This window comes from Babylonia areolata, chromosome 7, assembly GCF_041734735.1.
Source record: "Babylonia areolata isolate BAREFJ2019XMU chromosome 7, ASM4173473v1, whole genome shotgun sequence".
NCBI classification, from domain to species: Eukaryota; Metazoa; Mollusca; class Gastropoda; order Neogastropoda; family Buccinidae; genus Babylonia; species Babylonia areolata.
This window is the reverse complement of record NC_134882.1, coordinates 42,678,861-42,701,738: the sequence shown is the minus strand read 5'-3', so window position 1 is coordinate 42,701,738 and position 22,878 is coordinate 42,678,861. Positions and strand designations below refer to the sequence as shown.

General features: G+C 43.7%; 1 protein-coding gene across 2 annotated transcripts in view; it reads right to left on the bottom strand.

Annotated features, from left to right (window-relative positions):
* Positions 1-3,323, bottom strand: part of LOC143284272 (glycine receptor subunit alpha-4-like) — a 273,405-nt gene extending 270,082 nt beyond the window's left edge. For both annotated transcript variants that reach the window (XM_076590961.1, XM_076590963.1), the window contains exon 1: positions 3,126-3,323. The gene's annotated coding sequence lies outside the window, so the exon portion shown is untranslated. The remainder of the gene's footprint in view (positions 1-3,125) is intronic.
* Between the last annotated feature and the right edge of the window lie 19,555 nt (positions 3,324-22,878).

Genomic DNA, 22,878 nt, shown 5'->3' with positions numbered 1-22,878 from the left:
GTATCACCATGCCAACATCCAGCTCCGCACAATTTTGTTTATTAAGAAGAAGAAAGAGGAGGAGGAGGAGAAGAATAAGGAGGAGGAAGAGGAGGAGGAGGAGAAGAAGAAGAGTGTACATTTGTATCGCACGCTTTACACGAAAGAAAGTTACAAATTAGATGAATCGCTCATGATCACACTCCCCACACACGCTCTCCTTCCCCCCGTCCCTCCTCTCCATTCCTCATACATGCAAAGTGAATTGGGAGACATGGGGCAGTGTTGCAGAAGTAGAAAACCAAGAGTGCTTACAGGTTCTGAAAAGATGAGGCTTTAGTGAAGAGCGATAGACAGAGACGGAGTCAGATGAACGGATATAATGTGGAAGGTTTTTTTTCTCCAGATATGAGGAGCAGTAAAGAGGAAAGGGCGTTCACCATCGGTTCTTGTACTGACAAGAGGAATTTTCTGACAAATTTTGTGAGAAAGAGTGGAAAGTTCTTGGGGGAGTCTGAACACTGATGAGCACAGAAAGATCGGTTGGTTCAGAAAGCACGAAGGTGAGAAATGTGATCAGTACGTGCGAAGAGACAGACGGGCATATCATTGTATATTTCACTTTGTTTTTGGACTTTCTTTCTATCTGAACTGTAAGATTTTTTTTGTAAGATGACTGCTCCCGTTTTTGAACAATTAAGGAAGAATCGACAATTCTTCTCAGTTTCATTCATTATTCGTCAATATTTATTCTTCTTTTTTGGAAGAAGCCACAAACGTCCACTCTACAACCATTTTTATCCTAGCCACAATAACTGATTTCGTAATAAATGTTCCCAGTGGGCATTAAACGAAACAGTATTGGAGGTAAAAGGTCTTTGGAAAAGAGTTTAATTTCCACGTTAGCTTGGAACTAGACACAACACAGCAGCTCCTATAAAACAGAACGACAGGCTGTGAGTAATCTGTGGAAAAGTGCTGACGCAAAGGCCACAGCAGGTATAGTACTTGCAGAGCTTTCCTGCAAAGTGGCTGTTCATCAGTCGGTAATCCTCATCAGTCAGCCAGTTTCCGTACTGCTGACTCGCCGTCCATCCCAATAGCTCTGCTTCCTGCATGAAGGTGATCACAACTCGTGTTCTGTGGGCACTGACGTTGTCCTACCGCGCAGTCTCCTCCTCCACCTAGCGCGGGGACAGATACAGCCGGAGGAGTGTGGAATCTTTCTTTTCTCTGTATCGTTTGTGTTGCACGTGCCCTTAACTTGCGTCTCCTTTTTGTCTCGCCTTCCTCAGTGCTAAAGTGACTTGTTATCTGACATGATTCATAATTTCTGGGGATATCGAGGAGTCTGGATTCTGTCTGTGTGAATGAGGAACCCCGGCATGGATGACACCCTATTGAGTTTTGTCATATCTCTGAATCCCCCCTCTCCCCCCTCCAAATATTTCCAGACACACCGCTGAGCATGCAAAGTGTGCTTCACTGGGTAGCGTGATTTTGTTTCATTTTTAAGTTTCAGTTATAATTACCAGCACTCACTGTTGGATGTGTTCACCTCACAAGACGCCTGCAAAAGGTAACCCATGTCGCTGCCATTCAGCCAGCAACAGCTTCAGAAATCGTTGACCAGTCCCGGCAGGTGGCTCTCCCCCACTCAGTGACCCAGCTTCACCAGGCACTTACAACACGGAGCGGGGCTGGCGTCCGCTGGAGTCAGACTCACTGGCGGCTGGAGTGGGCGATTTCCGATAGTCTGCCAGATAGTCTGCCTGCACACGTTAACCTTCGTGCAGCTGCCTTCCGGTGCAGCCTGGGACGGAAGATATCTGCAGAATTTTCTGGTTCTGTGTATTGATCCTCCCCATCTGTTGTTGACGCCAGCACCCTCCACCTTCACCTCTGCCGGACGGGACGCTCCGGAAAGTGCTGGTTCTTGGCGGAGAGAGCTGGTTCGGCCAGTCTCTCAGTGATGATAGATCGAGATATATGGAGGCGGCCCGCCAGTTCGTGCTTGCCGATGCCATCTTGGACCAGTGCCATTGCTTGTCCCTTGTCGTCATCCCGCAGTCACTGTGGTCCGGACCGGACCGTGGTCGGTTCGTGACTAAGTATAGTAACATGACTGTTTATATGATGATAAATAAAGTGAATGAATCATGTTCACCAAGAAAGGACAGTTCTTTCACAGTTTTAACCCATCCTGGTCTGATATATGCTGCAATTTCGCTTAAAATGTGCTCTTTCAAATGTGGCACATCGGGGATGTGTGTATCGCAAAAACAAATGAACAGTTGCATGATTATGTTTCCACAGTATCACTCATCCATTCTTCGTCCAAAGTGCACCCCTGATATATATATATATATATATATATATATATATATATATAGAGAGAGAGAGAGAGAGAGAGAGAGAGAGAGAGAGAGAGAGAGAGAGAGAGAGAGATAACACAAACGAAAATGTAAACCACAACTGACTTAAAAAATGAAATAATTTTTTAGATGTCTTCAACCTTTCACCACCATAAACACTGTCGTCGTCATCATCATCATCATCATCATCAACATCATCACCCACCAACACTTACAGAAACATCCATGTAGGTGATTTTTCACTAATACACACGTACCATGGGCAGTCATCGTCACCATCTAAACATTGATCACTCTTGGCATTTCGTACCAAGCTTGAAAACATTACAATGCATGTCCATGGACCTGCTCGTTTATCAGGAATCTCACTCTGTTTGATTTAGATGGTGGTGGCAACGAATGAAATCCACATTTATTTGGGACGAATGTTCTTCGCCATCGCCGTCATCATCATCACCTATAGCACATCCATGCTGAAAACATACAGTGACCATGACGTTTTCAACCAGTCATTTGTCAACATCGTCGTGATTTTCAAACCAAACACTACCACCACTTCCACCACCACTACCACCACCATCGCAACATCAGCATCATACCATCGTCATATCATCGTCATCAATCACAACAGCTTTTCTCCCCAACAACGTGACCGAGAACGTGACCGTAGATAATCCATCGCCAGGGCACTGTCATTGTCAACAACACACGAAAGCATCATCATCATCATTGGCAAGGTGTACGTGAAAACGAAATGAACATTGTACTTACCAGCCAAGGTTCCCAAAGTGTTCCAGTTTGTTCTGTGTATCAGGCAGGAAACCAGGAGCGGGTGTCCGTGAATTAGGCAGGACGACAGAAGGCGTGGAAGTGTCTGTACTCACTGGGGTCTTCCTGTGGACGGCAGGTCCGTCCTGCTGGCCGTGAAGTGATGGGATGGTGAAGTCAGAGCGGTCACTGTCAGCACGGACTGGCTTCCAGTCATTTGTCTGAACCAAGACCAGAGTCAGCTGTCTGAACCAAGACCAGAGTCAGCTGTCTGAACCACGACCAGTCATTTGTCTGAACCAAGACCAGAGTCAGCTGTCAGAACCACGACCAGTCATTTGTCTGAACCAAGACCAGAGTCAGCTGTCTGAACCAAGACCAGTCATTTGTCTGAACCAAGACCAGAGTCAGCTGTCAGAACCAAGACCAGCGTCAGCTGTCAGAACCACGACCAGTCATTTGTCTGAACCACGACCAGAGTCAGCTGTCTGAACCAAGACCAGAGTCAGCTGTCTGAACCAAGACCAGAGTCAGCTGTCTGAACCAAGACCAGAGTCATCTGTCTGAACCACGACCAGTCATTTGTCTGAACCAAGACCAGAGTCAGCTGTCTGAACCACGACCAGTCATTTGTCTGAACCAAGACCAGAGTCAGCTGTCAGAACCAAGACCAGAGTCAGCTGTCTGAACCAAGACCAGAGTCAGCTGTCAGAACCACGACCAGTCAGCTGTCTGAACCAAGACCAGAGTCAGCTGTCTGAACCACGACCAGTCATTTGTCTGAACCAAGACCAGAGTCAGCTGTCTGAACCACGACCAGTCATTTGTCTGAACCAAGACCAGAGTCAGCTGTCTGAACCAAGACCAGAGTCAGCTGTCAGAACCAAGACCAGTCAGCTGTCAGAACCAAGACCAGTCATTTGTCTGAACCAAGACCAGAGTCAGCTGTCAGAACCAAGACCAGTCAGCTGTCAGAACCAAGACCAGTCAGCTGTCAGAATCAAGACCAGTCAGCTGTCAGAATCAAGACCAGTCAGCTGTCAGAACCACGACCAGTCATTTGTCTGAACCAAGACCAGTCATCTGTCAGAACCACGACCAGTCAGCTGTCTGAACCAAGACCAGTCATTTGTCTGAACCAAGACCAGTCATTTGTCTGAACCAAGACCAGAGTCAGCTGTCAGAATCAAGACCAGAGTCAGCTGTCAGAACCAAGACCAGTCATTTGTCAGAATCAAGACCAGAGTCAGCTGTCAGAACCAAGACCAGTCAGCTGTCAGAACCACGACCAGTCATTTGTCTGAACCAAGACCAGAGTCAGCTGTCAGAACCAAGATCAGTCAGCTGTCAGAACCAAGACCAGTCAGCTGTCTGAACCAAGACCAGAGTCAGCTGTCAGAACCAAGACCAGTCAGCTGTCAGAACCAAGACCAGTCAGCTGTCAGAATCAAGACCAGAGTCAGCTGTCAGAACCAAGACCAGTCAGCTGTCAGAACCAAGACCAGAGTCAGCTGTCAGAACCAAGACCAGAGTCAGCTGTCAGAACCAAGACCAGAGTCAGCTGTCAGAACCAAGACCAGTCAGCTGTCAGAACCAAGACCAGTCATTTGTCTGAACCAAGACCAGAGTCAGCTGTCAGAACCAAGACCAGTCATTTGTCTGAACCAAGACCAGAGTCAGCTGTCTGAACCAAGACCAGAGTCAGCTGTCAGAACCAAGACCAGTCATTTGTCTGAACCAAGACCAGAGTCAGCTGTCTGAACCAAGACCAGAGTCAGCTGTCAGAACCACGACCAGTCATTTGTCTGAACCAAGACCAGAGTCAGCTGTCAGAACCAAGACCAGTCAGCTGTCAGAACCAAGACCAGTCATTTGTCTGAACCAAGACCAGAGTCAGCTGTCAGAACTACGACCAGTCATTTGTCTGAACCAAGACCAGAGTCAGCTGTCTGAACCAAGACCAGTCATTTGTCAGAACCAAGACCAGAGTCAGCTGTCAGAACCACGACCAGTCAGCTGTCAGAACCAAGACCAGTCAGCTGTCAGAACCACGACCAGTCATTTGTCTGAACCAAGACCAGAGTCAGCTGTCAGAACCAAGACCAGTCAGCTGTCAGAACCAAGACCAGTCAGCTGTCAGAATCAAGACCAGTCAGCTGTCAGAATCAAGACCAGAGTCAGCTGTTAGAATGAAGACCAGAGTCAGCTGTCAGAACCAAGACGTCTCTCGCTTTCACACTACGTCGACTCTTCACATAACCCTGGCTCTGCATGTCTTCACTTTGTATTCAGCTAAAGGGACATGCGCCTGTGACTGTTAAATAATTAACACAGCTAAGAAATAAAGAAAGAATTGTACCGTTCCAGATTCAGTAGTAAAATCCTATAATTCGTAAACGTTTTCAAGTCCATAGCATTCTGTAATGTAAAACATTCCCAAATAAAAACACTGAAGTTTCGAGTACTCCATGGACTACATTCTAGAACAAACGTAAGAAAAAAACAAATTGTCCCGGTGGATCTTTCCCTGCTGGCACAGAACTCGTTTTCGGTGAAGGTTACCAAGTGAGTGAGTGGAACCTCTTCCCTTGGCAGTTCTTCAAGCATCACGCTCACCTGGCATCACGCTGCTTCTGTACACATCGAGACAAACCCTGATATCTACTCCAGTGATTCAAAAATGAAAAAAAAAAAAACATGTCCAAGATATTGTTCTCAGAACTCTTCCTTGTATATCACAATCCACAACGTACGTCAACCCTCCACATAGGCATCCATGATCCGTGTTCGTAGGCATCCATGAATTGATAATCTGGATAAACACCAGAGCTGTTTCAGGTCTTCAGCCAATACAGTCGTCACTTTCACACTGGATTCCCCCCCACTTTCCAGAAGGTTGTGCGGAATGTCAAAAGACGACAAGGGATATTTCGTAAAATAAAACACAACAAAAACAATATCAAATAACAATTCAAAAAAGCGTACAAAATCACTTATGCTCAAAAACAAAACAAAACAATCTGTACCAGTTTTCTCTCTGTCTCAAACCGTGACGACACACTGTGGCCTACCACCACCAAAGACCAGGTACAAAACTCAGCGGAGAGAGAAGAGAGAGGTCGCTGGTCAGAGAAACAGTACATGTCACCTCGCGGACCACGTCAGCGGAGGAGGAGGAGGCCACACACAGGGAGGGGAAGGACTGTGGAGGAACAAAGCGCGGGCACCGACAGTCCGTGAGAGCAGAGCACTGATGGCATCAACTCGGCTGGCGTCATCCGGCTGGTGCCGACTGCAGACACACGGACCACGAGAGGGGTGTGGGGGGGGGGAGCTCTGTCAGCTCAGAGAGAGACCGGGGAGGGGGGTGGGTAGGGAGAAGGATGGGGGCCGGAGAGTGAGGGGGGGTGTGGGGGGGTCTGGGAGCTACCGGTCTGGCTGGCTGGCTGGCTGTCTAACGGTGCTGCTGCTGCTGTCTGCTGCCAGACTCCCTGGGAGAGGTGAGGGACTGTTGCAACGAGGGCGACACGGTATTGTTCTCCTCTGTGTGTGTGTGTGTGCGTGTGCGTGTGTGTGAGTGTGTGTGTGTGTGTGTGTGAGTGTGTGTGAGAGAGAGAGAGAGAGAGAGTGTGTGTGTGTGTGTGTGTGTGTGTGTGTGTGTGTGTGTGTGTGAGAGAGAGAGAGAGAGAGTGTGTGTGTGTGTGTGTGTGTGTGTGTGTGTGTGAGTGTGTGTGTGTGTGTTTGTGAGAGAGTGTGTGTGTGTGTGTGTGTGTGTCTGTGTGTCTGTGAGAGAGAGATTGAGAGAGTGTGTGTGTATGCGTGTGTGCGTGTGCCTGCGTGCGTACGTTCGTGCGTATATGTGTGCGTGTGTGTGTGTGTGTGTGTGTGATTGAGTGAGACAGAGTGTGAATATTGTGAGTGTGTTTTTGACGGAGAGACAGAGAGAGACAGAGACAGAGAGACAGAGATAAGGATAGGCAGAGACAGAGAGACAGAGACAGAGAGACAGACATAGAGAAAGCGTTCTTTCGCTTGGCCTCGCCGTTTGTCCCCAAGTCTCTCACACTGCTGACGCACTCGACGAATTTCTACGCAATGCTTGGTATGGTTTCTTCTTCCTCTTTTTTGGGGGGTGGGGGGGGGGAGGGTTGTTGTTGTTGTTTTAGTGTTGTTGCTGCGAGTGACAACCACTGGTGCTGTTGACAGTGACAACTACTGATGCTGTTGACAGTGATAACTACTGGTGCTGTTGACAGTGACAACTAGTGGTGCTGTTGACAGTGATAACTACTGATGCTGTTGACAGTGACAACTAGTGGTGCTATTGACAGTGACAACTACTGGTGCTGTTGACAGTGATAACCACTGGTGCTGTTGACAGTGACAACTACTGCTCCATGCTAGTGACAACTACTGGTGCTGTTGACAGTGACAACTACTGGTGCTGTTGACAGTGACAACTAGTGGTGCTGTTGACAATGATAACTACTGGTGCTGTTGACAGTGACAACTACTGCTTCATGCTAGTGACAACCACTGGTGCTGTTGACAGTGACAACTAGTGGTGCTGTTGACAGTGACAACTACTGCTCCATGCTAGTGACAACTACTGGTGCTGTTGACAGTGACAACTACTGGTGCTGTTGACAGTGACAACTAGTGGTGCTGTTGACAATGATAACTACTGGTGCTGTTGACAGTGATAACTACTGGTGCTGTTGACAGTGATAACTACTGGTGCTGTTGACAGTGACAACTAGTGGTGCTGTTGATAGTGACAACTACTGCTTCATGCTAGTGACAACCACTGGTGCTGTTGACAGTGACAACTAGTGGTGCTGTTGACAGTGACAACTACTGCTTCATGCTAGTGACAACCACTGGTGCTGTTGACAGTGACAACCACTGGTGCTGTTGACAGTAACAACTAGTGGTGCTGTTGACAGTGACAACTACTGCTTCATGCTAGTGACAACTACTGGTGCTGTTGACAGTGACAACTAGTGGTGCTGTTGACAGTGACAACTACTGCTTCATGCTAGTGACAACTACAGGTGCTATTGACAGTGACTACCACTGATGCTGATGCAAGTGACTACCACTGAAGCTGATGCTGATGCAAGTGACTACCTTAGATGCTGATGCAAATGACTAACACAGATGCTGATGCAAGTGGCTACCACTGATGCTGATGAGTACCTAGTGAATGCTACTGGTGCTGATGTTAGGGAATACTACTGGTGATGATGTTAATTGACTACTACTGGTGCTGATGCTAGTGACTACTACAAAAGCTGATGCTAGTGACTATTACAGTTACCTGATGCTAATGACTACAACTGGGACTACGGCTATCACAACGAGCGCTGCTGCTGAAACTCATTTCCCACACAACTAATTCTCTCCTTCCCGCTGCTGTAGTAATTGTCGTCACTGCCACTGATAACATTTCTACCAGTGCTTCTGCTTTCACTATTGTCACTGATACCACTGCCGTTCCGTGTTTCCGTACGCATTACAAACATTTTTTACGAAAAGGTACACATTGAGGCGACGGCTGCGATGATGATGATGATGATGGTGATGACGACGATGAGCACGAAAATGACGATGATGACGGAGATTTCAACGAGGATGATAAAGACGACAGTATTGATATTAGGGGGGGAAAAACATGATCCAGTGCACAGGCAAGGGGGCAGGACGGGGAGAGGTGTGTTCTTGCATTGCTATGTCTGCTGAGAGGTGACAGCAGCTCCACCTTCACATGTTAGCTTGGAACTTTTCGTAGTGTGAGGTCAACACCGACCTCTACACACATCAAGCTACACGTGATGAGCGCGCGTGCGCGCGCGCACACACACACACACACGCTCGCAAGCACGCGCGCACACTCACACATAAAAACAGATAGAGATAAATACTGAGATAGATAGATATAGATAGATGGATAGATAGACAGACAGATAGATCAGCCTCACATGAAAAACATCTCTTCCGATATTTCATGCTGCTGGAGGTTGGGGGTATATATACATATACATGCACATAAACTGAGAGAGAGAGAGAACGGAACGGAACGGAACGGAAAGGTTTATTCACATATAGGCCTCAGCCCCACGTGAAGGGGTTCACATGAACATTGTGCAAAAAAGTATAAATACAGATAACAAAACATATAATCATATTCATTTCACGAAGTAGCAATTTCTCTATGTTTGAAAGCCTTATAGAAAAACAAAGAAAAAACACGAACTTCCTTACTATTGCTTGACGACATAAGTAGACTTAATCTAAACAGGGAGGGGTGTTTGTAATATTTCGGTTTTATAAACATTTCACGAATATTTGTTAAATCATTTTCACTAAACGTTTTGTACCTTGAGTGATGCTTTGTCAATTCAGATATTCATAATCTAAACTTCGTTGTAATAAATTTCAAATGTCTATCTATATCTAGCAGCAGATAATGTTTTAAATCATGTACACTGCAGAACATTCTATACATATCAAATCTATTGCTAGTGTGAATGTGATTATACCACGTTTGCCATCTACAATTGATCAGCCTTTGGCGGAAAACAGATACAAAACCATTAACTCTCTCAATACGAACGGCGAAAGAGACGACGTTAACAGCGTTTCACCCCAATTACCATCATCAAAATATTGCAAGCGGAAGGCTCTCGTACTGAAGAGGTAAATGTTGACAAAGAATACCACAATTCTGACGACGGAAGCTAAAGGTTGGGTCATTCAGACACCCACTGGACATCCGAGGGGGCTGTGTAGAGGAGAAGAGAGGACTGGCCGTACTGAGTGAGTTAACACAACCAACGCCCTGTTCCATCCACACAAAGCCAAATCCATATTCAAACAAAGACGAACCTTAGTTACCCAGTTTTTCTTTCCCTTATTATCTAAATCATACAACATTTTATAAGCCTTAAACGGTATTCTGTTATCTTCCATTCGTACAATTTTAAGCCAGTAGCGAATACAGTTCACAAGAGAGTTTATATATATTGGATAACAATTTGTTTCACTATAAACAAGGTCGTTTGGCGTTCGCATATCGACTCCTAAAAATTTCTTTAAAACAATTAAATGAACTGATTCACAATGAAAAACAGAATTATCAAGCCCCCATAACTCATATCCATATTGAACTATTGGCTGTATTTGGCAGCCAAAACGCTTCATGAATAAATGAAATGAATTATTGTTTAACATATATAATCTTTTCATAACACATATCAGAGCACCTTTTGCTTTACTTGCAAGTTTCTTGCAAGCAGCACCAAAACTTCAGCGTATTGAAAATATAATTCCTAAATATTTATATACATTCACAAAAGGCTATGCTGAGAGAGAGAGAGAGAGAGAGAGAGAGAGAGAGAGAGAGAGAGAGCTACTGTGATTTAAGGCACAGATTTCTTCTAAATCTGTCCTTTGCTATTCTGTATATGCTATGAATACGCGCACGAGATGGAGATAGAGGGAGGGGCAGACAGTAAGACACAGAAACAGGGCTGTTTGCGTAAGCTTGCAGTGGGACCATGGAACTGGCTAGTCTCGAAACGGGAAAGATCATAGCAATTATCACACACACACACACACACACACACACACGAAAACAAATGAACTTAGGAACACTCTGGGGTTCAAAATCAACAGCAAAGGTTATGTCATCATCATCATCTGCGTCAGTGTGTGTGTGTGTGTGTGTGTGTGTGTGTGTGTGTGTGTGTGTGAGGCAGGCAGACAGACAGACAGGCTGACGAACAGACAAGTTACGGTTGTTTGCATATCATATTTCCACTCGGACGCTAACTGGCTTGTCTTGAACGGGAAGATTTCAAACGGCGAAATGAACACGCACAGAAGAAAACGGGGAAAAAGAATTCAGCTTGCAGAATACTTGGGTTTTCGAAACCAACGAGAAAGACTAACTGACAAAAAGTAACAGGTGCATTTGGTCCTCTCTCTCTCTCTCTCTCTCTCTCACCTACTAAAACATCTCAGTTGGCATACCAACCTCACCCTCTTTTGTTTAAATCACTCACAGCATTTTTGCCTCTCGTCACTGCAGATGTTGTGTGCACGTGCGCCTGATACTGCGCATGTCATGTCACCTTGAAGGAACTGAAGGTCACTCTGTCATTCACTCTTTCTCGCGCTCCTTCTTGTGTCACGTGCTCTTTACATCCACAGCATTTGCCAGTGTAGCGGGATGAGACCTTTTCTTTCTTTCATTTTTTTTCTTTTTTCTCGAAAGCATATGAACAAATAAATGTAAAGGAAGGTAACTGTTAACGAACAAAAGTGTATTCCACTTCTACAAGAAAGTTTGTCTGAGCGCTTGTCCGAAATCCTGTGAGCTTGACCCTGTCCCGTCTTCTTTGTTGGTTGAATGTATTGATGTTCTACTGCCACATATTACTCATGTCATCAATTCTTCCTTACTGTCTGGTTGTCTCCCTGAAAGCTTCAAATCTGCTGTTGTACGTCCACTCATCAAGAAACCATCTTTGGATCATAATTGTTTGAAAAATTGTCGACCTGTCTCTAATCTGTCATTGTTATCAAAACTGCTAGAAAAGATCATAAATTATTGTCTCAGCTCTTAGCTCATGTGGAACAAAATAGTTTACTTAATTCCCACCAGTCAGCTGATAGACATGGTCATAGTTGCGAAACGGCCCTTCTTAGAATAGTGAATGATTTGCTTTCGGGATCTGATGAGGATAAGATATCTGTTCTCGCTCTCTTAGATTTATCAGCAGCTTTTGACACTATCGACCACTCTATCCTCTTGAACACTTAAAACTTCCTTTGGTATTTGTGACACTGCACTAGCATGGATCACGTCTTACCTGTCAGATCGTACAGAGAAAGTGTGTGAAAATGGTAGATAGAGTATCTGCCTTAAAATATGGTGTCCCACAGGGGTCCGTCCTAGGTCCTGTTCTTTTCGTGCTGTATGCGGCTCCTGTGTCGGATGTCATCAGTCATCATGCGATGTCGCATGAGAGCTTTGCTGATGACACACAACTTTATCAGTCGGCTTCCATAGCTGAATTAAATGCACTGGTGACTCGAACACAGGAGTGCATTGCTGGCCTAAAGGACTGGATGACTCTCAACAAGCTGCAACTAAATGATGATAAGACTGAATTCATGATAACCTGTCCAAAGACGTTTCGTCAACATCCTTCATTTCCTGTTCTGATCAATAGCACACCTGTTTCCCTTTCTCCTTCTGTTCGCAGTCTTGGTGTAATCCTAGACCAGTCTCTTTCCTTCCAACAGCACATTTCGAATATCTGTAAAGTTGCCTACTTGGAACTGCGTAGAATCAGCTCTATCCGCCACAATCTCTCAACCGATGCAACCAAGACACTTGTATGCTCTCTGGTTCTCTCAAGATTGGATTACTGCAAATCTCTTTTGGCCGGCCTTCCCAAATATCTGTTAGACAGACTCCAACGAGTTCAGAATAACGCTGCCAGACTCATTTGCAGAGCTTCTAAATTTGACCATGTTTCTCCTCTCCTTCAGTCTCTCCACTGGTTGCCTGTTTCTGATCGAATAGGCTATAAGCTATCCACTCTGACCTTTTCTGCAGTCAACGGATCTGGCACCAATGGCACCAAGTATCTTTCTGAACTCCTCCATATCTATACCCCGTCTCGCCAGCTCCGTTCTTCCTCTGGTACTCGACTTCTCAGGATACCTCACGTCAGAAGTAAGACCTATGGACACAGATCGTTTTCTTTTCAATCGCCAAAGACGTGGAACAAACTCCCTGATAACCTGATAAACTCCGTCATTCTGATTCCCTCGCATCTGTTAAATCTCGTCTCAAAACTCACCTTTTCCCTCAGCAGTAAGTTCAATTGTGGCAGGTCCACTTCCTTTGCGTTAGCTGTGCTTGACTATGTGTGTATGCATATGTATGTGTACATAACTACATGCATGTATATGAATGTGTATTGTATGTGCGTGCGTTTATGTAAGTTTGTGCCTGCCTATGTGTGCGTATGTGTTAGGGTAGCTGTTAGATACACATGTATGTTAAAATGTATGTATGCAGTGTGTGTGTGTGTGTGTGTGTGTGTGTGTGTGTGTGTGTGTGTGTGTAGTCACATTTTGGTGTGTGTATGTAACATAGATGTAATGTTTTACGTTAACAAAGCGTTTTTGTAAAGCACCTAGAGCAGATTTCTGGATAGTGTGCTAAAAAAGTATCCATTATTATTATTATTATTCCAGTGATCTGAACTCGCATACGTTCAAACACACACACACACACACACACACACACACACACACACACACACACGACAGACAGACGGACAGACAGACCGATAGATAGATATGCATGAACATAACTAAATACGCAGATCACCCTTTCCAGATCCTCCTTTTCAATGACTTGATCTAATCAGAAATTTCGAACACGATAACATAACAAAATTAAATTAGAATTAAATCATATAGCATAAACCAAAATATTTTTAAAAAACCCGAAATAATAAAAATATGCTGAGAAATTATCGTCGTTATCGTGACCAATTGTCAACGAATTTTTCTCTCAGATTAATATATATATATATATATATATATATATATATACCCAGGGGCCACAGGTGCTAATCAACTGGCCTTTATGGCCAGGAGGTGGGGGCTGGGGGCATGGGTGTTAGGGGTGGGGGGCAGTGCACGTGGACTGCCGGTTGTCACTTTCTCTGCCTGGTTCTGGGGCTTGGCCGCCATTCACTGTCCACTGGGGTGGGTGGGGGGGTGGATGAGGGAGGGGTGCAGTTCTGTTCTCTCTTTTCTTTCTTTTTTTCTTATTATTAACCTCGCAACAGTTAGGGCTGATTAATTGTCGTGTTCCTGGCCACGTTACACTGTGCACTGGGGTTGGTAGATGAGGGATGAGTGCGTTGCTGTTCTCTTTTTGCATTAACCACTCAACACTTACAACTGACTATTTATGTTTCTGTCTCTCCCTTTCGGATGTTCTTTTGACAGTTTGCTTGAATCATAAACCTGTGTTTTTCACACACACACACACACACACACACACACACACACACACAAACTTGCTCACATAGTGTGCCTCAATCATGTGTGGAACAAATATTGGTGATAATTCTGTTAGAAGCCGGTAATTGCTAAAAATAAAAATAAAAAAACAAAACAAAGGGCAACTGAGCCAAAGCCAATATCATTTTCCGAACGGATCGTTTCGACACAGTTGTGCGCGAACCTGTTCCTTTTGAAGTATACTTGATGGAAGGTGTAGTGTTAAAAGCCCATATAAAAAGAAGAACTGCACAAAGTTTCTAGTCGCAAACATTTGTTCATGTGCCTTTTGGTACATTCTCACTTGAGCTGACTGAAGATTCAGATGGAGTTGATAGCAAGCAAGAACGACGTAAACAGACTTTGCAGAAGGCTAGTTTCTTTGTTCTCCATGCGTTTGGCTAAGTCAAGGTGAAATGGAGTTTTTCCTCTTCTGATGCATGGAGATGGTAGAGATTGTGTGTGTGTGTGTGTGTGTGTGTGTGTGTGTGTGTGTGTGTGTGTGTGTGTGTTTTCATCTGCATTGCACTTAGGTGTGCCTCATGAATTCTGTTTTCTGACAGTTTTATCTTCTCCTGTGCCTATCTAATGTGTATATACCACCATAAATGAGTATTGTTTTTGCTTTCTTGTGATGTTTGCTCATTTCCTTGTTTCCTTTTTTTTTAATAATTATTATGTCTCCTTTGAAGTGGAGTTGATGGCAGAGCTGGGAGAGAGAGGGGGGGAGGATATATATATATATATATATATATATATATATATATATCAGCATTCCTGTTTGTGTGAGCTGGTTAGGCATCTGATCTTTTTCTACAGATGTGGTGATGCAGATATGGGTCAGTCCACCACACGCCTCCTGATGCCTCCTTTAAAACTGAACAGTGCCACTGTACATAAGTGAAAAAAGAGCTTTACAGTTCCACCAAACTGGCGCAGAAACGTTGCAAGGCACAGCCAGGACCGAGGCAAATAATCAGCCCTAGATATTATGCGGTTAAAGAAAAAGAACAGAAATGCACCCCCTCCCTCCTCAGCCCCCCCCCCCTCCTCAGCCACCCACCAGTGCACAATGAAACGCGGCCAAGCCCCAGAACTAAGCAGAAAAAGTGACGACCAGCAGTCCACGTGCACTGACAACCCCCCGCTCCCTCCCCCCCCTCCAAACACCCCCCCCCCCCCCCACCGGCCATAAAGACCAGTTGATTAGCACCTGCGGCCCCCCGGCATGGCCTTGGCAATAAAAGCTGTGCACGTGCCAGATGCTGTCCGGTGCGGGGTGAAGAACGACTGTGGTGTGATCCGCTGGTCTCTGGGCGAGAGGTGTTGCCTCATCTTCACAGAGCACGTAACTGGCTGGTTGTGGGCTGTTGTGCTGCAATGTCCATCCCTGTGTCGCTTTTGTTCTTGTCTTTCCCTGTCATCAGTTGGTTATACTTCATAGTGGCTTACACAGTTCTGGAAGACGTCTATGAAGTCTTTGGAAAAGGACATGGCCTTTTCCACGGATAATGTTTTTATTTCTTCAAAGTGCAGAAAAGTCTTACCCCGAAATAACCCCCATGGAGTCTTTTGAAGACATGGGATGGAGTCATTCCAGGTCCGCCCCTAAATGACCCCCTCAAGAATTGTATTGATTTCATGACATGCAGTTTTTGGACAGTAAACATATTCCTGTGGCGAAAAGGGTTAGAAGTAATAATTGTGGAGAATGGGATGGAGTTTTAAAATGGCCTGCCTTGAAGTAACTCCAAGGAGAGTATATCTGGGTTGATACCAGTGGAGTCAAAACGGTGCTGGAAGCCATTTCCAGGTGTTACACGAGCAATCAAGTGAAAGTTCTTAATGTTAGGTCAAAATGATGCTGGATACCAAGACTGAGTCATTTTCGTGGCGTTCAAGGATGTCTGTTCTGATTTAAGGATAGGCAGTACACCATGTACATTAGTGATAATGTAGAAACTTGTTGGACACGTTGGTCTCTATTTTGTAGTGGGCACAAAGCGAGATAATCATAAGTGCAGCCACACACACATGAGATACACACACACACATATATATATATTATATATATATATATGTGTGTGTGTGTGTGTGTGTGTGTGTGTGTGTGTGTGTGTCTACATAATATATAAAGCTTACAGACAGGAAGGAGCCAACACGTCCAACAAAATCTTCCAAATATTTTGGCCTCTGGTCTTCCCCCCATGGGGACTTCGATAGATAGATAGATAGATAGATAAATAGACCACAACTCAAAACAATAATCGCATAGTCATACACAACCAGGCTGAGTGAGCAGCTTTTTCTGGAGCGGAAATTGCCACCATGTCTTGTGCAAAAGCATAATCCATTGGTGAGCGACTCTTAAGGGTGACATCATTCCCGCTGAATGAATGGCACACGGCCACAGCGCCTTCAATCTGACCTGCCGACAACACTTGCAAGGGATTGAAGAGAAGCCATCTCAGCAGCCATTACTCACCCAGAACAGAGAGCATCTGGCAAGTGGACAACTTTTGTTGTCGGCCCAGTGTCGGCCCAACAGAGGTATAAGAGAAGATACCATGATAGAAGGGAGAGAAGAGAGGATATATACTGTTCACCACGATCATGTGGCTGGCTTTGGGTCTGTCAGGAAAGTGCGCAGTCACTGGGAACTTCATTGTTGTTTTGTCTTTGTTCTGTTTTTCTTCACATTGATTACCGAGTGTTTCTCTTCTTGAATTTACTACTTCCCTTTTTGCAAAGGCCATTGGTAAAGTTCTTCCATTATACTTTTATATATTTCAGATGTCCATGTTTGATTCCGCCATCCATCTGTTCTGTTTCTCCCAACTCACCACACAACCCCCACCCCCACCCCCACCCTCAACCCCCGATCCCCTCTCCTAACTTTTGTAAATTTTTTTCATTTTCCAATGTCAACATTCGAATGTGAAAAACCAATACTTCAATCAGATTACTACAGTAACCGGTATGTATGTCGGAACATTCAAAAGAATCATTTTCTTCTGATAACGGGGGCTTTCTGCCACTAACTGGCTGCACGGATAGGCAGTCAACTTTCTGTTTTCTCTCAACAACGCCACCAGCGACCCACAGGTCGTAATGTTTTTGAAACTTAGGTTCTGATATTTCTGTCCTATCCATCAGAATTAGGAATCTGAGGTGCTATGTATATGCATCCCTGCTAACAATGAAGCTAGTTCCGTTAAGTTGCCAACATTCTCTCTTTTATCTCCCGGTCTCTTTCACGAAGACCACAACTATCACAAGCAACAAAACGAAAAATAACAATAGAACAAATACCCAAGTACGAATTAGTCTGTCAAAAAAGCAGCAAAAAGAAAAATACAGAATCATGGATTTTATCCAGGTGATTTTTTTTTTTTTTTTAAACACGTTACGTGTTGAAAAAAAAAATGTCATTGATGATTTATGCACATTATACCCAGATGTGTACAAGAAGTTGCATACGGGAGAAAAAGAAAAGAAGTTACCAAAAAATGATATAAATCTAGCTAGCACATTGGTAAAAAAAAGCAAACAGAAGGAAATAAATAAATAACCATCTCTCAGACTCAGAGGAGGGACTAACTGATACGGTGCCAACTTCTGTCAAAGAAATGGAAGAAAGCTGGCTCTTGGCATTCACCGCTTCACTCTGATTTGTCAAGGGAAAAATGCTACTTTTGTTTCCCTCCTCTCTGCGCTGGCCAGATGCTGCATGATTCTGCTATCACTTCTGGCACACCTTCCGTTGTTTCCTTATATTGTGTCACACATCCGCTTCTGAACTTATACGAACACACACACAAACACACAAACACACACACACACACACACACACAGATATATGATATATATATAGATAATATATATATGTTATATGGTCATTACATTTTTCGCACTCCACCATAAAAGAAGGCTCGCTGGTTTTCGTTGTTTTTCTGATGAAGAAAGCTCCGGAAACAAAAACAACAATCAAATACACACCGCCACAACAGTTCTGAGAGTAGTGTGACACCCTCTCCCCCCCAGTCATAAACCACATTCTGACAGTCTGTGTGACACCCGCCGCGCCCACCGTCACAACAAACTTTCTGACGTCAGTTGACACCCTCTCTCCCCTCACCGTCACAACAGTTCTGACAGGCATGTGTGACAAACCCTCTCCCCACACGCACAAACAGTTCTGAGAGTAGTGTGACACCCTCTCCCCACCGTCAGAACAGTTCTAACAGTCAGTATAACACCTTCTCCCCACTGACACAACAGTTCTAACAGTCAGTATAACACCCTCTCCCCACCGTCACAACAGTTCTGACAGTCAGTGTGACACCCTCTCCCCACCGTCACAACAGTTCTGACAGTCAGTATAACACCCTCTCCCCACCGACACAACAGTTCTGACAGTCAGTATAACACCCTCTCCCCACCGTCACAACAGTTCTGACAGTCAGTATAACACCCTCTCCCCACAGTCACAACAGTTCTGACAGTCAGTGTGACACCCTCTCCCCACCGTCACAACAGTTCTGACAGTCAGTGTGACACCCTCTCCCCACCTCCCAACGAAATTCTTTTCTTGAAAAATAGGCAACATGCGCATATAGAAATCGTCCCCTCTTACCAAGAGTTTTGATTCTGTCAGTGCACATAATTGGCTGATCGCGGTGTTGCTACAAAACACCATTCAGGTGGGGACACACAGCAAGCACCTACATACAGAAAACAAGGTGGGCAACAACATCTTCAATGAATCAATGACGCACTTTTCATATATATATATATGTATGTATGTATATGTGTGTATATATATATATATGTATACACACACACACACACACACACACACACACACACACACACATATATATATATATATATATATATATATATATATGTACACACACACACACACACACACACACACACACACACACACACACACACACACAGATATATATATATAATGGGTGTCGCTGTAGTATAGCGACGCGCTCTCCCCGGGAAGAGCAGCCCGAATTTCACACAGAGAAATCTGTTGTGATAAAAAGAAATACAAATACACCACACACACACACACACACACACACACACACACACACACACACACACACATGCGCTTATGAGTGCCTGCACACAGTCCACACAACGTGAAAAACGGAATGCATTTGGTGCCAGACAGCTTCAGGAACTTGAGTACAGACAAGTACTGGACAAACAAAAGGAAAAAAACAACAACTCACAAACATACATTTTATAGTGCCAGCCCAATTTCAGCCAGGACCACATTCACACAGGTCCAGCGTACTTGTGCTTTTCAAGTGGTACTGATTTGTCGGTTTGTTTGTCACACACTGTAGGAATGATCGATATTTTCATTCCTTACGAAGTGTGGGTCTGAGTTTTCCCGATGTATGAATGTGATGTGTCCATTATTGTTGCTGCTGGTCATTCTTTGCAAAGTGTTTGTACATGAAACTCATTATGAGGGCATACCGATTACTAATAATGGTGTGTGTTTGTTTGGGTTTTTTTTATGTCTTTTTTTTTTTTTTTTTTTTATCTGTTTACTGATAATCAAAAACGAATGAAAATGAGCTCAAATTAGAATTAGGGAGTTTGGGCATTCCAGAAATTTCGAGGGTTTTTTTTTTTTTTGTTTTGTTTTTTTGTTTTTTTTTTAAGAGAAAAAAAACAAACATGAATGGGGCCGGGGCCTACAAGCTACTGGAAAGATTACATGATAATAACACACACACACACACACACACACACACACACACACACACACACACACACACACACACACACACAAACTAAAAACAATGAAAAATGGAATATATTTACCACAATTAAACTGGACCATACAGATCTACCTTCAAATATTGAAAAGGCAGAGGTTTTTGCTGACATGTTTGGTAATCATAGTAGAAACACTGGTTTGTCAGAAGAAAATAGAAAGTTTAGAGAAAGCCAAGAGAAAAATGAAGCATACCAAGATTCAGAGAGCGTAAATCACCTATATATAAATAATGAAATAACATCAGATGAAATAAAGGAATGTCTCTCAAATCTCGGCAGCAAAAAAAACATCAGCTGGTTTAGACGGAATTTCAAACGAAATGTTGAGACATTTGCCTGGAAATCTGACTGATTTCTTACACTTAATTTTAAAGAAATGTTGGTCTGATGGTCCCAATACACAAAGAGGGCAAACACAGAACAGATAAAAACAGTTATCGACCAATTGCCTTAACATCGCATGTATGCAAACTAATGGAAAAAAATTGTTCTAAAAAGACTTCTTCCTTATTGTGAGAAGTATAGTTTAATTCCTATAAACCAAGCTGGCTTTAGAAAAGGTAGATCCTCCACAGAACATCTAGTCAAACTGACTACACAGGTAAAGCAACAGTTTGCAAGGCGAAAAAACGTACTAGCGACTTTTTTATGTTAAAAAAGCATACGACCAAGTGTCACGCTCTATAAGAGAGCGGACTAGAAACCCCCACCCAGCCCAGCACTAACACCCAGACAACACAAACACAGACAACAATTCAGGGTTCACATACATTTGTTTAATCACACACCTAGCTTGCCCACAAACAATCACCAGAGCTGCAACAACACTTAAATAACAGAATGGATAAATAATAACACACACAAAAAAAAAACACAAAAAAACCCCAGAGCTTTAAGACACGGCCGTCCAGCGGCAGTCAGTCCGGAGAATGCTAACAATGAACTAAGGACGTAAGGACGTTTGACGAATAGATAAACTGAAGCACTGCACAACACAAGAAAAGACGATGACTTGAACGGCGAAACTGAAGACAGATGAAAACAGAAGACGACGAAACTAGTGAACAAACGATGACAGTGATGAGAAGAGGGCAGCAGGACTGAAGACAGCAGTCAGCAGCAGAAGGAGCAACAACGCCGCCTGGCCAACACAGGCTGAAGAAGAGACGGTGCACGAAGTGGGATGCTGCAAACTGCCAACCGGGTACCACTACCCTGACGCTGGAAATAAAAAAACCAAAACAAAGACGAGACACGTCCAGCAGGGCACTCCCTCTGAGCTGGAGCACACAGAACATAGAAGCATGGCCACCAGGAGGAAAAGCGATCCTCACATGAAGGTGCCAACCAGCTGGGTAAAAAGCCCCGAACCAAACAGGCACGACCTTCCTCCAAGAAGGCCGCGGGCGAAAAGCCTAGAGAAGTGTCACTGACAGAACAGAGACTTTTATATAAACTGAAAAATATCGGTCTCACAGGCAACATGTATGATTATATAAGAAGATTTTTTTTATCAGATAGATTTATACAAGTAAGAATAGGAAATACCTACTCGAACCCCAGACAATTACACATGGGGTTACCACAAGGATAAGTAATTTCGCCGATTTTATTCAATATATTATTAGCATATCTACCTGACAACTAAAGATACAGTCTTGGTTCAATTTGCTGATGACATTTGTTTATGGATGAAGGTGACAATGAAAAATAAAACGCCTACTAGGACACTGAATTACATAAAGAAAATATACCAGCGGGAACTTGATAAAATCAGCAACGTTATGACAGAAAATGGCTTATTACTGTCCTTAGAAAAGACAAATATGATGCTATTTAATACAGGATCAGACCCAGAAAAGCTCCCCGTGTTTACAATAAATGGTACTATCATCAGATATACACAATCTGTTAAATTTTTGGGAGTCTATCTTTCTTCAAAGCTTTCGTGGAATTATCATATTGACTATATACTAAGCAACTAAAGGTCTAAATTTCCTTAAAATAATTTGTAAACAGCACTGGGGGCAAGATACCAAAGCGTTGATATCTCTCGCTACCTCCCTCGTACGTTCACGCTTGACATACGCTCAAGAGGTATTCTTCAGTGCTCCACTGCATTTGTTAAAGAAGCTGCAAAGCATTGATTGTGAGGCTTATAAACTCGCTCTAGGTGTGCCCATTCTTACATCAAATTTAGGGACTTGAGAAGCAGGTGTTTTATCTCTTGATGAACAAAGGAAAGCTTCAGCCGCGAAATTCGTTATCAAATCTTTCGCATATGAAACCTTTTCAAAAGAAGAAGCTAATTTGAGTTCACAAAAAGATTTTGCTAAAAGAGCTAAGACGATACAGTCTGACATCCATTAATACATTTGCATCAGATATCATTGGTGCTACGGAATCAAAAAGACAAGCAAATTGCAAAAATACCTACTTTTTCACCAGTCCCTGAATGGGAGCAGTATAAAGGTACCTTTGACATGGATTATATAGATTTATCCAAGAACCAGTCACCATTTTTGTTAAAACCTGAAGTGCTGGCCAAATCTAACAACAACTGTGTTTCTTACAAGGTGTTCAGTGACAGATTTCTAAATGATTCCTGAACCGATTTACGTCGGATAAGTTGCAAAAGAAAGAGCTCAACGCCTACTTTCTAATGAGTATAAAATGAAGTGTTGATTATTTACGCTAAATTTATAATATTAATTTAAGTCACCTGAACAGGGTCAGTTTTAACGAGCTCGTCACTTAAAATTACAAACTGCGTTAAATCATTTTAACGTAGGCAAACATAAATGGGACAGATTTAAAGATGGAATTGCGACGATTCTGCCAGTATATA